The following is a 5,839-nucleotide window of genomic DNA, read 5'->3' on the forward strand; positions in this document are numbered from 1 at the left end:
ATGAATCTAACACATCAAAATGTTACAAAAATAATAACATATCAGTTGTATGTTTATTTTACATTGAAGTAATAATCAAAACGTGGTAACACAAGAAAAATTCTACATATGGACGCACGATTTTTTACTGTGTAATTACTAAAATATTATAAATGCAAAAGTCTAATTTTAGAATATTATTTTATGTATACTTATCAGTACTTGCCAATTGCTCTATCAGTATTTATAAACGTATTAATTTTTATTTTATCAATATAATTTTAATTTGAAAATACCATATGTTTACATAATTTAGAAAAAAGTAACAATGATTCATACAATACCTCTTTTTTCTCATTATCAGATGAAATACTTTACATTATCGCTTTACATTTATCGCTCATGCGCTAAAAGCCGGCGGATTTGGGAATACGACGTGTCAACAACGTTGTTATTTCAATCTACGCTTTCGAGCGATAATAAACAGACGTCGTATATTTGTGTACGTGAACCTTTCTTTGGCGCACGCTACAATTTCTATAGTTCATTCATTATACGTATGATTTTTGACGATGTCTCTTTATACATCCGACAAAGGCGAAAACAACAATATTTCTGTGAACATCTTGGAAATTAATAAATCGCCGCCGCCGCCGCCGCCGCATTCGCCAACACTACCTACTTCCGCGTCTACGGCAAAACCGCGACTTAATGTACTTGATGGAAAATATTTCAAGTACTTACCAGAAAGTTCGACAGTAAATAAAATTGTTGCCTTATGTATGAAATGCTCTCCTCAAAGAATAGAAATAAAGGGATACAATAATAAAGAATAGAAATAAAGGGATATAATGTTTATCCAACTTCATAAGCCATTTGAAAAGGAAACACGGCGAAAATTGCATCGAGGAATATAAAAATTACATAACAAGTAAAAAAAAAAGTTAAATAGCGGAATCAACGAAACTAGTACTGGCGAAGTGTCTAAATCTACTGGAAAATTAAAGAAACAGGCAAAGGCATTAACACAGGAGCAATTTGATGAAAACATTGTTAATTACTTTATCCATTCTATGATACCATTGAGAGCTGTAGAGGACCCTTATTTTTTGAAAATGTTCTCGGATTTCAATATATCGAATATTGATCTCAAGATAATAAGTCGGCGAACGTTGGGACGTCGTATACAAGATAAATATACGAAAGAAATAGCAGAAATAAAGTCTACACTGCGTGAGATTGATTATGTCTGCACTACGGTAGACATCTGGTCTGGTAAGCAACGGAGTTTTATTGGAGTTACAGCACATTGGATTGCGAAAGATCTATCTAGGATGTCAGTGGCATTAGCTTGTCGCAGGTTCAAAGGTACTCATAGTTATGATCGCATATCTGAACTAGTACAGGAAATTCATTCTGACTTTAACCTCACTGCAAACGAGATAGTTGCCACTATAACCGATAATGGCACCAATTTTGTAAAGGCTTTCAAGATGTTTGGAGTACAATTAACAAATATTAATACCGTTGACTCGGTTGACCGTGACAAAGATGTGCCCGACGCAATTTCATTTGATTCTGATGATCTTGAAGAGGAAAACATCCATAATATTTCAATCATAGATGACTCAGATACTACGGAAAGTTACTCACTACCTGTACATTTACGATGCTGTGCACATACACTAAGTTTATGTTCAACTACTGATGCTAATAAGGTATTAAAAGCACAAAATACTCCATTATCAAACATACATAATGCCGTGATGAAAAAATGCAATACTTTATGGAACGCCGCAAGGCGACCTAAGTCAGCAGAGATAATACAAAATATATTGCACCATATTTTGAGTCGACCTGGCGAGACCAGATGGAACAGTTTGTTCGACTCTCTTCAACAAATTCACTCCATTAAAGAAAAAAATGTACAATTGCATAGGGAATTAGGTATAAAAAAACCTATTAAATGCACCGAATTTGACCATATACAAGAGTATTTGATGTGTGCTGCGCCAGTTGCAGAAGCACTGGATATAATGCAAGGTGAAAATAATATGTATTTCGGTATTGTTTTACCATGCCTTTTCGCATTAAGAAAAAAACTTAAGACAATCAAGAGAAAGAATAATTTAACTTACTGTAAAACGCTAATAGAAACCTATATAAATAGCGTTGAGACAAGATTTAGCCAGTTTTACGACCTGAATACTCCAGAAGCCGAAAGTGCTGCAATTGCTGCTTTATCTCATTCACGTTTTAAAAATAAATGGTTATCGTGTGTAGAACCTACACAACGTAATAAGGTTTTGAATATTTTCAAAATCAATATATCAAAAGAAATTAACAAAAACCCAGAAGTAGCAGCAACTCGCACAACAAAAAATACAAAAAAAGAAATTTCCTTTTTCAACTTTAATACGGATTCGGATTCTGAAAATTTAGAAATGCATTCCAACGGATCTTGTGATGCCCCACTGACGAAAGCCGAATTGCGTATGCTTCATTTTTTGCAGAGGAAAATCAGGAATTAGACATTCTCAATAGATATTTGGAGATAAAAGTTATCTTCGTCAAATACAATACGGTTCTACCATCTTCTGCACCAGTTGAAAGAAAATATTTTCAAAATCAGTATATCAAAAGAAATTAACAAAAACCCAGAAATAGCAGCAACTCGCACAACAAAAAATACAAAAAAAGAAATTTCCTTTTTCAACTTTGATACGGATTCGGATTCTGAAAATTTAGAAATGCATTTCAACGGATCTTGTGATGCCCCACTGACGAAAGCCGAATTGCTTATGCTTCATTTTTTTGCAGAGGAAAATCAGGAATTAGACATTCTCAATAGATATTTGGAGATAAAAGATATCTTCGTCAAATACAATACGGTTCTACCATCTTCTGCACCAGTTGAAAGATTATTCTCATATGCAACCATGACCAATCATCCAAAGAGTCATAAGTTAACAGACGAAATGTTTGAGAAGAGGGTTGTTTTAAAAACTAATTGCAATTATAAGAAAGTTTAATCAAAATTATTTTTCTAAAATATTTTTCTGAATTATTTTTGTGCATTAGTAATTACGAAAAGGTTTATGTTTGTTAATCAATTATTTTGTTAATCACATTACATTCGTGAATAAAAAAATGTATCAAAATTATCACATACTGTTTCATTTGAACTTGCCTTTTTTTTGTCAATATATATATATATCTATAATGCCCTGCTTATAGCTGCACACATATGTAGGGTAAGGCCGCCTCCAGAGTGCGTATCACTCAAGAGTTCGTACTGAGCTTTACGACGAAATTATTTAATCGTAAGAACTGTATTTCACACAGAATCTGTGTGTAAAGAATCGTTATGATCGTTGCAGTAATAAAGGAGATATTTTAAATTCTGTGATTTTGATTATTTTCTTTCTATATTTTTCAAGGATGAATTAATCGATTTCTACATTAAATCATTGCTTAGTGAATCCGTATTATTTATATTGGCCTAGTTTACACCCTATGTTTAGGCCGCCATCTATACTCTAAATCTAACCTAAACACGACAGGTCGCGACGGTGTAAACAGTTATAACCTAGCTTAGGTGAGAGATCTTTTTCAAGATCCCTGACCTCTCTAAAGTGTACTAAGAAACTAATAGATAGCTCTATTTCATGTTTTGTAATGTGCAATAAGCTGTGTACGTAGAAATGAATTTTATATTAGTGGATTTTATATTATAGGTCTATGGTATATTGGGGTAAACCCTCCGTTCGAGACCTGTCTTAGGTAGGATAAAAGTCAGGGTATAGGTCAGGTCGTTGGGTGTAAACTAGGCCATTGTGTGCATGCATGTTCTGCTTCGTAGTGATATATTCACTTAATATCTGAAATAATTTTTATATAGTTATGTCAAAAGTAAAAAGTGAAAATCGCGAACTAATGCGAACTCTTGAGAAGACACTTGCTCAAGAATTCACATTGTTCTTTTCTTAGTAATCTCCTGTAATTAAGGAGAGTAATCTCCTGTATAAACGAATCATAGTATTACATTGATACTAGATAAAATTTTAGTTTAAAGTGTAAAGAATAATCTAAGCACCATTTTACTGTCCGAACTCAAATCCTTATATAAGTTATATAGTTTCATAGAAAAAGTGCGCACTCTTGGACGGTCTCACCCTGCTTACGAACAAACAAATTTTAGTATTGTCCGTTTTGTCTCTCGAGAGTTACTCGGAATCACTCCGAATGAACCCAGCGTACTTGAGCTGTGTTCCAAATCTATAGTTTACGTTGCGTACACTATACATAGATTTTCAATATTCAGAATATTAACAGAACAATTCGCAATACATACCATAAAAATCAATTGTTAATTGTACCCACAATTAAATAATGATTACAATTACAATTAACTTATATAATTGTCAATTGCAATTAAAAATGCAATTTTAATTGTTAATTATTAATTGTTAAAACAATTTAATTGTGCCCAACACTGATTATATGTAATAAACACAAGTAATATTATATTTTATTTCTCCCGAAAATTATCTAATTATTATTATGTACGAGGCTTTTTTTACGAAATTCATTTTCAGGTATTATTGAAAATTGATGGAACTCGTCGACTTTACCTCAACTGAATAGACTATTAAGAACTTTATTTTTGAAAGCTGGACCAGTTTAGAACATTAGGAACAGAATTTGGTCAAATTCACGTATGGTTTACACCTTTGTTTAACTGTATAATATACTCAGAAAGTCGAGTTGCCTATATGCCTATGGGCAGCAGCACGCATTGCTGGTAATGCAGAATATGATTAGATCGCAAGTCCGGCCAGGAATGATAAATTACAACATTTAATACATATTAAAAAATGTTTTTAATCTTATTATTGAACTTTATAGTATACTAGTAGCATGTAAAATTCAATCTTGTCTCATTCTCCGTTGGACTTGTCATCTAATCTTATTCTGCATTATTAGTAAAGCATGCTTCTGCCTATCGGCAGACAGGCAACCTAATTTACTGATGTGTAAGTTCTGCAATACTAGTAAAGCATGCCTCTGTGTAATATACTCAGCAAGTCGAGTTGCCTATATGGCTATGGAAAGGAGTACGCGTTACTGGTAATGCAGAATATGATTAGATCGCAAGTGTGGTGGGGAATGAGACAAGAAAATTCTGACATAATGTAAAATTTTATAAAATATGTAGTTAATAATTAATGAATCTATCCCCAGAAAACGTCAAGAAGATTTTTCTCAAATGGAATTTACGAAAGGATGTTTGGAACAAAATTTGGAACTTTCAAATCCACGTATGATTTATTTCTTTGTTTATCTGCAACGAACAATTTTCCAAGTCTATCAGGAGCTATTGCATATTATATGTAATAAACACAAATAATACTATATGTTATTCCTCTCGCAAATTATCTAATTATTATTATGTATTTTTTTACGAAATACATTTTCAGGTATTATTGAAAATTGGTCGGACTCGTCGACTTTATCTCAACTGACTAAACTATTAAAAACTTTATTTTTGAAAGCTGGACTAGTTTGGTTAATTTGGAACATTTTTATTTGGAACAAAATTTGCGACTTTGCCAATTCACGTATGGTTTACATCTCTGTTTAACTGCAACGAATTTGTTAACTAAGTTAGGAAATTATAATGAAAAAATTTATTTGTTAACTAGGCTAGCAAATGATAACGACAACCAATTTATTCGATAATGATCTCTATTTGTTTATATTTGAGACATAAATCATGAAGGTTAGAAAGAGAAACTAATTGTAAGATGCATTATAAAGTTTTATTATTTTACAGTAATATGAACAGTCACACACACTG

Source organism: Trachymyrmex cornetzi, unplaced genomic scaffold, assembly GCF_001594075.2.
Source record: "Trachymyrmex cornetzi isolate Tcor2-1 unplaced genomic scaffold, Tcor1.1 scaffold559, whole genome shotgun sequence".
NCBI lineage: Eukaryota > Metazoa > Arthropoda > Insecta > Hymenoptera > Formicidae > Trachymyrmex > Trachymyrmex cornetzi.